The sequence below is a fragment of the Schistocerca serialis genome, chromosome 11, assembly GCF_023864345.2.
Source record: "Schistocerca serialis cubense isolate TAMUIC-IGC-003099 chromosome 11, iqSchSeri2.2, whole genome shotgun sequence".
In the NCBI taxonomy this organism is placed as follows: Eukaryota; Metazoa; Arthropoda; class Insecta; order Orthoptera; family Acrididae; genus Schistocerca; species Schistocerca serialis.
Window position 1 is genome coordinate 207,179,966 of NC_064648.1, and position 11,372 is coordinate 207,191,337.

At 42.9% G+C, this 11,372-nt stretch overlaps 1 non-coding gene across 1 annotated transcript; it reads right to left on the reverse strand.

The window, feature by feature from the left end:
• Positions 1 to 10,744: 10,744 nt before the first annotated feature.
• Trnat-ugu (transfer RNA threonine (anticodon UGU)) lies at positions 10,745 to 10,818 on the reverse strand. The gene has a single exon. It is a non-coding gene; the product is annotated as a tRNA-Thr (tRNA).
• Between the last annotated feature and the right edge of the window lie 554 nt (positions 10,819 to 11,372).

An 11,372-nucleotide genomic window follows, 5' to 3' on the forward strand; every position in this document is an offset into this window, starting at 1 on the left:
ACGTAATTTTTATGTAATTTACGTAACTATAAAATACTTTTTCATTACCGGTCGTGGACACTGAATAGCCAGAACCAAGTGCAAGAACAGTTTGGAATACATGTAAAATGGGCGAGCGCAGTGCACGGAACGAACAACTGGATACTGAACTAACTAGGAGCAGCCGGCAGTGGAACTGAGATAGGCGGTCGTGCGAAGAACGACGGGGGAGGCCGAGGGAGGCCGAGACTGAGACGAGCACGTGACCGAGGCTGGAACGAGAACTGCCCAAGTGACCGCGGCGACCGAAGTGAACTACTGAAATATGAACCGATATCGTTCCTCGTTCCCGGAAACTATAAGTAGACTGCCGCGACCGAAGAGAACTATGAACTGTCGTTCCTCGTTCCCGGGAACTATAAGTAGACCGCTGCGACTGAAGTGAACTATGAACCGATCGTTCCTCGTTCCCACGAACTATAAGTAGATCGCCGCGACCGAAGTGAACTATGAACCGATCGTTCCTTGGGATTCGTTTCTCGGTCCTTTCGTTCATCTTGGTGAACCGTTCCTTTCCACCCGTTCGTTCACGAACTACCCATCTCTATTGACAACATGGCGCGGTCCCAACCGAGGTCCGGCCGGTGCCTCCCTTCGGCAGACTCCCTGTGTTTTCCAGGAGCACAAGACGCAAAAAAAAAAAAGAACCAGCACCTCTTTTAAAGGGGGGGTTTACCATCTTTGGCCCGAAAAACGTATGTTCTTTGAGAATTTTTGTCTCGCGATGTGTTATAGATATCAATGCCAAATTTGGCCAAAATGTTTATTGATATTTCCTCTACAAACTGGGATTTTTTCGACCGGAAATGTCGTGTAGAAAAGGCGGAAGTGCCGTCGGAATGAAACAAATTTTCGATGTAGACCTCCACACGCGGTTATGTCAAAGCTCAGCCGGCTCGTCTGAAACCAAAATTGAATTGACGTTAGCGAAGTAGCGCGTGATCAAAAAGTCAGTACAAATTTGAATACTGGATAAATCACGGAATAATGTCCATAGAAAGGTACAAATTGACACACATGCTTGGAATGACATGGGGTGTTGGCACTCGCTTAGCTTGGATGACAGCTTCCACTCTCGCAGGCATACGTTCAGTCAGTATGGACCATGTCCGGTCAGATCAGCACGAGACCAGCGGTTCGTTCAGCATGAATCATGTGCCGAGAAGAGCTGTGACCGATGGAAAAGACCCGCCGGGGTTCGACATCAATGTTAGAAACATCCTCCGACGTTAAAGAGAGCTTCCTCCACCACCTTTTTCAAAATTAGCCAAAGCCTAACAGACACACAAAACCTGATCGACTCCAAAATTGGCGTAAGGAGGGCCGGGAGTGAGGCATTCGACTAGTTCGAAAGTAAAATTCTGTCAACCGACTGGATACAAAATTTTAACAAATTTCGGCCTTATTTTACATCATGGCACAAAAAAGGAACTGACGTTCCCCAACAGGGAAAAGACCACTGGATCTGAGGGCATACATGGAATATGTGAAACGTCTTACTTGTAGTAGCAGTGTACCGTAGGTCTGAAACTTCCTGGCAGATTAAAACTGTGTTCCTGAAAACTGAATAAATCATGGAATAATGTACATAGACAGGTACAAATTGACACACATACGGGGAATGACATGGGGTTTCACTAGAACCAAAAAAATATAAAAGTTCAAAAAATGTCCGACAGATGGCGCTTCATCTGATCAGAATAGCAATGATTAGCATAACAAAGTAAGACAAAGCAAAGATGATGATCTTTACAGGAAATGCTCAATATGTCCACCATCATTCCTTAACAATAGCTGTAGTCGAGGAATAATGTTGTTAACAGCACTGTAAAGCATGTCCGGAGTTACGGTGAGGCATTGGCGTCGGATGTTGTCTTTCAGCATCCCTAGAGATGTCGGTCGATCACGATACACTAGCGACTTCTGATAACCCCAAAGCCAATAATCGCACGGACTGAGGTCTGGGGACCTGGGGGGCCAACCATGACGAAAGTGGCGGCTGAGCACACGATCATCACCAAACGACGCGCGCAAGAGATCTTTCACGCGTCTAGCAATATGGCGTGGAGCGCCACCCTGCATAAACATCGTACGTTCCAGCAGGTGTTTATCAGCCAGGCTGGGGATGATGCGATTCTGTAACATATCGGCGTACCTCTCACCTGTCACCGTAGCAGTTACCTGCTGTGCAGCGCCATCTGTCGGACATTTTGTGAACTTCGTTTTTTTTTTTTCTTTTTTTTGTTCTAATAAAACCCCATGTCATTCCAAGCATGTGTGTGAATTTTTACCTCCCTATCTACATTATTCCGTGGTTTATTCAGTTTTCAAATTTATACTGACTTTTTGATCACCCGGTATATAAGATTCTTTAGGAGTTGTACCTCGCTTAAGTTATTTGGACCATAGGAGAGAAATTGGCGGCCATTTGAAAAAAAATAGGGTGTTTTTTCATCGATTTTTCGACTCCTTCGGCCAAGTAAAAATATTTATAGTTGATGGATCGGAATGAAAGTGGTACAACTCCTAGCCAATTTAGTGAGCTTCGTCGGAAACAAAGAATCACGCCAATCGGTTCAGTAGATTCGAAGTTACCATACCGCGCGATAAAAAAAAGGTCATTTCGAGAAAAACGCGTTTGAAGTTTTGACTACATATAAATGCAATGTTATGCAACGTACGTTCAATCTGCTATTCCGGGTCCATACACTAGTCCTTGCTCTTCCTCAGAGAGGGCGTTCTGCTCGACCTGGGCCATCCTGCTCTGCTCCAGAGCCGCTCGTACGGCCGGTGACAAGCGGTTCTCGGCCGCTCGAATCCGGTGGTCGTCCGAATGCTCGGCGAACTGCGTCGAATAGAGGCCCAGGGTGACATGCATCGTCTTCACAATTGCTGAATCTTCTCTGTTGACGCTGGTCACTGCCAAGTCGCAATCTCCAGAGTCTTCGCTCCAGAATGCAAGTGCTTGGGGGCCAACTTCCTAACACACGCGTTCAAACTTTCATTTGAATTTTGTGTGTTCCCTCCAAAGCACCGGTACAATAACTCGTCCTCCGAAAGAAAAAAAACTGGTGCGTGAAAAAGGCCGCTTTCAGGCAGGTTCATTTTTTTTGTTCAACCGCGAATAACAAACATTTCCGTTCCTTATTCGGAAAAAACCGTTTCAGGGGTGGATTCTAAACACTTTTATAGATCCAAAAATGCAGTTTAAAAATTGATTTTTTGAACCAAAAGATAGTAAACCTCCCCTTAATAACAATGGCCTTGGTTGCATTTGATACACTTGCGACAGTTAGGAACGGACTGTAATGAGTCCTTTTCCGTAGTAGTACGCAGCCTCCAAGCGCAAAATTTAGCGCCGACTTCAGTACGAGATGCTTTTAATAGCTTGTTAGCTTCCATAACTAAACTGTGTTTCGAAATCTGACAGAAAATCCGAAGAGCTTCTGGTCTATGTAAAGTATGTTAGCGGCAAGACACAATTAATACCTTCTCCGCACGATAGGGATGGTTGTGTTTTTGATGCAAGTGCCACTAAAGCTGACTAACTACACACAGCCATACGAAATTTCTTCACCAAAGAAGAAAAGAAGAAGAAGAAGAAGAAGAAGAAGAAGAAGAAGAAGAAGAAAATATGCTAGATTTCGAATGAAGAATTGCTGCCCACATGAATAACTAGGAAATGGATATCCTCGGTGTAGCGAAGCAGCTTATATCACTTAATACAGGCAAGTCTTCCAGTCAAGATTATACAGGGTGTTACAAAAAGGTACGGCCAAACTTTCAGGAAACATTCCTCACACACAAAGAAAGATAATATGTTATGTGGACATGTGTCCGGAAACGCTTACTTTCCATGTTAGAGCTCATTTTATTACTTATCTTCAAATCACATTAATCGTGGAATGGAAACACACAGCAACAGAACGTACCAGCGTGACTTCAAACACTTTGTTACAGGAAATGTTCAAAATGTCCTCCGTTAGCGAGGATACGTGCATCCACCCTCCGTCGCACGGAATCCCTGATGCGCTGATGCAGCCCTGGAGAATGGCGTATTGTATCACAGCCGCCCACAATACGAGCACGAAGAGTCTCTACATTCGGTACCGGGGTTGCGTAGACGAGAACTTTCAAATGCCCCCATAAATGAAAGCCAAGAGGGTTGAGGTCAGGAGAGCGTGGAGGCCACGGAATCGGTCCGCCTCTAACAATCCGTCGGTCACCGAATCTGTTGTTGAGAAGCGTACGAACACTTCGACTGTAATGTGCAGGAGCTTCATCTTGCACGAACCACATGTTGTGTCGTACTTGTAAAGGCACATGTTCTAGCAGCACAGGTAGAGTATCCCGTATGAAATCATGATAACGTGCTCCATTGAGCGTAGGTGGAAGAACATAGCGCCCAATCGAGACATCACCAACAGTGCCTGCCCAACCGTGCACAGAAAATCAGTGTTGATGACGTGATTGCACAATTGCGTGCGGATTCTCGTCAGCCCACACATGTCGATTGTGAAAATTTATAATTTGATCACGTTGGAATGAAGCCTCATCCGTAAAGAGAACATTTGCACTGAAATGAGGATTAACACATTGTCGGATGAACCATTCGCAGAAGTGTACCCGTGGAGGCCAATCAGCTGCTGATAGTGCCTGCACACGCTGTAGACGGTACGGAAACAACTGGTTCTCCCGTAGCACTCTCCATACAGTGACGTGGTCAACGTTACCTTGTACAGCAGCAACTTCTCTGACGCTGACATTAGGGTTATCGTCAACTGCACGAAGAATTGCCTCGTCCATTGCAGGTGTCCTCGTCGTTCTAGGTCTTCCGCAGTTGCGAGTCATAGGCTGGAATGTTCCGTACTCCCTAAGACGCCGATCAATTGCTTCGAACGTCTTCCTGTCGGGACACCTTCGTTCTGGAAATCTGTCTCGATACAAACGTACCGCGCCACGGCTATTGCCCCGTGCTAATCCGTACATCAAATGGGCATCTGCCAACTCCGCATTTGTAAACACTGCAGTGACTGCAAAACCACGTTCGTGATGAACACTAACCTGTTGATGCTACGTACTGATGTGCTCGATGCTAGTACTGTAGAGCAATGAGTCGCATGTCAACACAAGCACCGAAGTCAACATTACCTTCCTTCAGTTGGGCCAACAGTCGGTGAATCGAGGAAGTACAGTACATACTGGCGAAACTAAAATGAGCTCTAACATGGAAATTAAGCGTTTCCGGACACATGTCCACATAACATATTTTCTTTATTTGTGTGTGAGGAATGTTTCCTGAAAGTTTGGCCGTACCTTTTTGTAACACCCTGTATACCAATTAGATTCCTTTATGCTCATATCATAGTTCCGAATTTAACGATCGTAACACAACCGCTTGCTCTTCGAAAGATCCGCACCTAAGGAATGTAAAGTTCCACACATTACTCCAAACCGAAGCCAGGAAATAGAAGTAACCCGCTGAATTACAGACCCATATCAGGACTTAAAAAAAAAAAAAAAAAAAAAAACACGAAGAAACCGGAATAAAATTGCCGTGGGCGTGTATAGCGCAACTAATTGCCAGTTCAGTGCTGCCTCTGCTGTCTACATCTGCATCTACGTCGATACTCCGCAAGCCACGAGACGGTGTGTGGCGGAGGGTACCTTGAGTACCTCTATCGGTTCTGCCTTCTATTCCAGTCCGTCTCTATTGCTGGTGGAAAGAAAGATTGTCGGTGTGCCTCTGTGTCGACCTGTCTTGTTCTGTTCGTCTGCAGTGATTGTTTTTGTTAGGGCTGTGTTGTTCTTGTTTCGTTTTTTTTATGATGGCACATGTAACTGAGCAAAGTGCAGCTGTGAAATTTTGTTTTCTACCCGATGAAAATACTGCTGAAACTGTTTTAAAGTTTAATGTTACTATAATACAAATAGTCCTAATAGGTACAACATCCTGTACTGGATTAGATATATGGATGATACCTTGTGCCTGATAGATTAACCAAACAATGAAATTGATCAGTTATACACAGACACAAATTATGTTCATGATGAGATACATTTTACAATAAAGAAAGAGCAAAATAGACAGTTAAATTTCTTGGGCATCACCATAAAGATTCAAAACAACCAACACACATTTGCCATATACCGGAAACTGGCAACAACGGACACAATTATACATCAGACATCACAACATCCCAATTCTCAAAAGCACGCAGCACTTAGATACATGCTCCACAGACTAAACACAGTACAATTAGACACAGACAATTATAAAAAAGGAATGAATACTATAATACAAATAGCCACAAACAATCGTTACAAAGAGAACTTAGTAACAAAGCTGAACAAGCAAATCAAGGAGCAGAAAAGAACAAACACCGAACTGTCACCAACATAAGCACAAAGTCACACACAAACAAATACACAAAACAGAAGAATAGAAATACGACAAAGTGTGAAAGAAACAGAAAGTAAAGGATGGTACACAAATACACACACAGAATATCCAATATTTTCAAAAAAGAAGGCTTAAAAATATCACACCAAACCAACAACTCAATTCAGTGATACTTTCCAAAAACAATAGGAAAAACTAATATACGAACTGAAATGCAATAAAATGCTTTTTTATTCCAGTCTCTGATCACAAATGAATTCTTTAGATGAAGACCGGTTTTAGTCTGTAATGACCATCTTCAGATCTTTTTACACCATGTCCTAAAGTGATACGGCCATAATGGCATCGTCAAAACATATAAATATAATCAGCGTAGCATCGTCACACGAATATCTCTCTTCCTCTCTCTCTCTCTCTCTCTCTCTCTCTCTCTCACACACACACACACACACACACACACACACACACACACACACACACACAAAATCGTTTCACAGGTTGGCAACACTCACAACGTGAACGAAAACAAACGAATAGACATAAATACTGTGGCAGTGATGAATGAAAAACAGTTAAAGTCAATTATAAATAGTGCAGCGCAGGAAATAACGCAAAATGCGAAACACTGCAGATATGAAATGAAACTTGTGGACACCAACCACTGCTATGCAACAGGGGACGGTGCAGACTGTGCAAAGAAACACCGTAAGTAGCTTGGAGACCAACATCGTAAAGGAAACGCTGCTTTTAACCTAAAAGAATCAAAAAATAAATGTACGAACGTGTGTATCCAATATACAGAATGCCACAGAAGATGCTTTGTAAATAAAAGCGAAACGCTTCTGGTGTAATTCTTTTTAATTACATTGCAGTCAGCTCAAGACAGATAATCTGTAATAACAGACGTTAACAGCTGCTGCGGAAAATGGCCACACAAACAAACGTGCTATGTGTGATGACGTGAAGTTTTATTCTGTCTTTTTGAATACATGTTTCATTCTAAAATTGTTGTCTTAGAATGTCATTTCGTAGGAATAGTCACTCTCTCTCCATCCTACAGCTTTTCATTACGCATTACCACATTGCCCCATATGGTAGGCAACAGTTTGAGTTCTGGTTCCAGAGTTACAGTGTGTTTTGGTGAAGTGCAAAGTGCTTTTACGGCCATATTTGTGAAAATATGTGTTAGTTACACTTACGTGTGCTTCACAACACCTCATCAGGATGCTGAGAAAAGAAGATTTGCCACACAAAAGCCTGACAAGCTACCTGTAATAGAGAATACAGAAGTGGTCCTGTAAAACCATGCAAACAGAGTGTAAAGACTAAATAAAACAGAAACCCACTGATGATGGTACAAAGGTGCTGAAACATGTTTGGGAACTTGGAAGAAGCGGCGTTTTGCATAACTGGCGGACCTTACATCCTACAATCCTAATATTCAGTTGAGGTTGTGGTCCCAACGTGATGTTAGTAGCAGTAGTAACAGCAGTTTCATTCGCCTGTATTTCTTTTACAATGTTATTGGACATGTCACGATATTAGAATTTAAGATCAACAAAAATAAAGTAATTTACATAGAGAATGTTAGAGATATAACTGCTGGTATTGTTCTGGGTGGTTGAGGACAGTTTACTGAACAATATTCAGTATTTACTTCCTTTGCAGAATAAATTATAGCCATTAGCAGCAGTATATTTTTTTTAGGTTGCTTAGTACCTCCAGGTACATGTGGGAGGAGCAATCCATTAAGGGTTAACAACATTGTAACGGCTTAAAACAAGAGTTTTTTGTACAATTTCTTTTGGGCGGAAGGAAAGATGATAGAGATATAGCACGGGAGCGGGAGGGGGGGGGGGAGGGGGTGGTTATCTAGCATTTAAGTATATTACAAAAACTGTTTGTCGGAAGATATTGCAAAATGGCGACACCACCGCAATTCTCCCGAGGCACGTTGAATTTGATGCGATGTGCAGCACGCATTATAACTGGCCCCAGTCTGAATCTGGAACAAAGGAAAAAAAAGCTATGTAGTCTACATAAGTGTAGCTAGCGAACCACAGGGGATTTGAGAAATTATGACTTTTGTGTGATTGGCGAGTGTTTGAATGAAGTCGTTCAGTTTTCACCAAAACGACAGTCGTTTGTTAGTAATCATTGTTTGAAATAACTGATCGAAAATCCCGTACGTGGTTCACTTTGAAATGTCATTTCAAAGTCGTGGTTAAATTTTTAAATAAAATGATTCAAAATTGTTGGAGTTATGCCGCGTGCCGTTTTGAAATATGATAGTCCGAGAAAAACGCGTTTTAAGTTTTGAAATGTGTTATAAACATGAACAAGTGGAAAAAATCGTGCTTTTGGAACACACTTACCATTAATCTGCAATTTCGGGACTGAATTGTACTGTTGCCGTTGTGATCGAAATCACATTTTTTTTTTTATTATTTATTTTACATTTCTAGTACTGTAGGACGAAATTGAGGAGCAAATCTCCAAGGTCATGGAGCGTGCCAGTACATGAAATTACAACGTAAAAGTAATAACAGATGGAAATGAAATATTTATGAACCCAGCCTAATGAGCTGGGGTCGACAAGAGGTTCGCGAACTTAACACCACTTACTGCCCGAGCCGCCCGTTTCTGAGGGAAAAACACCCTTTGAGAATTGGAAGTGTTACGACAAAATCTAATACGATACGTCAGAAGCGAATGAAAATAAGAAACAAGCAAGGTAGACTGCTTTTCGTGTCGTACTGTCTTATCTACTAGTTTACCTTAGAACGACTGAAATATCACTTCAAAGTGGTTCAAATAGCTCTAAGCACTATGGGACTTAACATCTGAGACCCCCTAGACTTAGAACTACTTAAACCTAACTAACCTAAGGACATCACACACGTCCATGCCCGAGGCAGGATTCGAATTTGCGACCGCAGCAGCAGCGCGGTTCTGGACTGAAGCGCCTAGAATCGCTCGGCCACAGCGGTCGGCGAAATGTCGGTCCTGGCAGTTCCATGAACGCACGAAACCTTTACAATTCTGTTTAGCCGTACTATAAGAATGGAAGATTCGACGTTTTAATTACGTTCCGCATAAACTTACTACATGGTACAACAACTTCTGGGTAGTTTGGACAAGCAATAGTTTCAAAAAAATGGTTCAAATGGCTCTGAGGACTATGGGACTTAACATCTGAGGTCATCAGTCCCCTAGAACTTAGAACTACTTAAACCTAACTAACCTAAGGACATCACACACATCCATGCCCGAGGCAGGATTCGAACTTGCGACCGTAGCAGTCGAAGCAGTGGTTTACTGTGAAGCCTAAGCCTGGAGGATTTCGTTCTTGCAACGTGATGTCTGCCTTGCACGTTTTATATTTCACGAGTCGATAAACAACAGAGAAAACGGTAAGGACATTTATAGTCCTATGGAACAGTCCGTAATTCACATCAAAATCCTGGTCGCTGTCTTCCAATTTCTTAGCACAGCCACTGACTCCTTTGAAGCTTCTCTGAATCTCCTGTCTATTGTTATTCTTTAGACGCCGCGCTGGATGTCATGTTTTCGTACATTTTCCGCTCGACTACACTCATTCTTACTTGAAAGACAAAACGTATACTACACGATCATGAGTACCGTATCAAAACTCAATACCGCACAGACAAATCAAGATTCGAAGCGAATGAATCGTCGTTCTGGTACACTTGCTGAGGGCAGGCTAACGTATTACTGTTGTGAGACGTGAAACGCTGCAGACTGTACCTCCACACCACGGGCGGCATCGAGCGAGGTAGCGCTTTCGGATCATCCGAGGCGCTAGAGGAGGACTTCGGAATTGCAAAGAACAATTTTTTTTTCGGGAACTAGACTCTTTGCCATATACTATAAAAGGTTCAAAGCATCTTTTAAGACAGTAAAAATGATTTTTTGGAAAACTGCCTTGGTGTTACCCCTTACTGCTTAGTTTCCCCTGGGCAGCAGGTCAGATGTTAAAAGAGTGGACGCGTGGAGGAAAAACCTTCGGTCTACACTGACGGGCGTATTTCACTTAGTGGTCCAGTTACAACTGTGCAGAAAACGTCAGGTACTAAATTACGTGACGTGTTTACGAAAATACTCTTAGACGCGGAGAAAGAAACAACTAACACAGCGAAATGGGTACATATTAAGGTACCAATGATCACAATACGTGCACATATACCCCTAACATATTTGCAGAATTATGATAGTTAATTGAAACTCTCAGCTGCCGACAGGTGTTGTTGATATACCTCGATGGGGACAGCTGAAAATGTGTGCCCCGACCGGGACTCGAACCCGGGGTCTCCTGCTTACATGGCAGACGCTCTGTCCATCTGAGCCACCGAGGAGACAGATCAATAGCGCGACTGCAGGAACTTATCCTTTGCACGCTTCCCCATCGAGGTATATCGACAACACCTGTCGGCAGCTGAGGGTTTCAATTAATTACCATTTATTCTAGAGAAGCTGCACGGATCAATGCTATAAGTTCTTTCGAAAACAGTTACTAGCTTCATATATTTACAGATTTTCAGGTCTCGAATAACAAGGATGGGGCAGGTAGTCGGCCGTGGACTTATAGTGGGAACCATCCCAGCGTTCGCCAGAAGTAGTTTAGGGAAACCACGGAACCTGAATCAGGATGGCTGGATGAAGATTGGAGCCTCCATCCTCGCGAATACAAGGCCGCTCTTTTAAAACAGTGCTACGTCATTCGGTTTACCCCTAATACATACAAACAAGTTACTTACTAATGATAAAATGCTAATGCTACTCGGTTCATTAATATCTCAGTCCCAGTCACTGTACACTCTATTCAGACATTGTTTCATAATACTGCGCTATTACGAATGAGATTTTGAGCTCAGAAAATGGATAAGGTGTTAGTATTATAGATTGCATA